A 1,400-nucleotide genomic window follows, 5' to 3' on the forward strand; every position below is an offset into this window, starting at 1 on the left:
TCTAAAAAACGCTAAATGCTTTCTTATATACTGAGAGCATTGGTCCCGGTTCGTGGCACCAACCGGGACCAATGCCACCCTTTAGTCCCGGTTAGTGGCACCAACCAGGACCAAAGGTCTCTTTTCATCAGCCCAAAGGGCGGGAAGCAGAGGCCTTTGGTCCCGGTTGGTGGCACCAACCGGGACTAAAGGGGGGTTTTGGTCCCGGTTGGTGCCACGAACCGGTACCAATGCGCCCCTTTAGTCCCGGTTGGTGGCACCAACCGGGACCAAAGGCCTTGTGCTGCCCCGCGTCAAAAGTTTAGTACCACCTCGCTAGCTGAGAGAGCTCGAGAGTGGTTTATAAGCGCTGTTGCGCCCACCCTCTCGAGCTCCTCTCAATTGTAGGCTTTTCGGGCCTAACCATACGCTGTGTGCCTGTGGGCCTACTGGGCCTCCTGCGGGCCTGAATCCTGGCCCATGGTAGGGTTTCTAGTCATATTCATGCCGTGGGGGCCCAGTAGATGGCACTTTTTTGTTTTTTTTTGTTTTCTTTGTTGCTTTATTTATTTTATTTTGTTTCTACTTACAACAAAATACCTATTTTTGCTATTTTTATTTATTTTATTAAAGCTTATTTTTAATTATTTTTCTTTTAGGTAACAAAAATTATAAACTTTATGTTAGTGCCATTAGTTTTCAAATATCAATTGTTAAAATTACTGTGTTTAATATTACTGTGTTTAAAATTCAAAGTTTTTTTCCAGTTTTTTTTGTTTTGTTTTTTGCATTATTTATTTTCTTTTGTTTTTTGCTTCATTTTTTAATTCTTTTTGCTTTTAGGTCAGCAAAATTATAAACTTTCTGTTAGTGCCATTAGTTTTAGAAAAATTATTTTGTTTTTTTGTTTTCTTTGTTGCTTTATTTATTTTATTTTGTTTCAACTTACAACAAAATACTTGTTGTTGCTATTTTTATTTATTTTATTAAAGTTTATTTTTAGTTTTTTCTTTTAGGTCACAAAAATTATAAACTTTCTGTTAGTGCCATTAGTTTTCAAATTTGAATTGTTAAAATTTGAATTCTTTGAAATTTGTGTGAATCACAAGTTTGTGATTAACTTTACCAAAAAAAATGAGCATAGATGTGCCTGTAGAGAAAATTCAACCTAAATTCATAATAAATTTCTATGAATTTTAGAGAAATTCATTATGAATTCAGGTCAAATTCCCTGTATAAGGGCATCTATTTTCACTTTGAGAGGAGCTCAACAAGGCAGAGAGGGAGGGGCTTATAAACCGGTGTGAGCGCCCTTCGGTTGGCGAGGTGGGACTAAACTCTGACCGCAACAAGGACCAACCCTTTAGTCCCGGTTTGTGGCACAAACCGGGACTAATGGTCATGGGCCAGGGGCGAGGCGC

Source organism: Triticum dicoccoides, chromosome 2B (assembly GCF_002162155.2).
Source record: "Triticum dicoccoides isolate Atlit2015 ecotype Zavitan chromosome 2B, WEW_v2.0, whole genome shotgun sequence".
Taxonomy (NCBI): Eukaryota; Viridiplantae; Streptophyta; class Magnoliopsida; order Poales; family Poaceae; genus Triticum; species Triticum dicoccoides.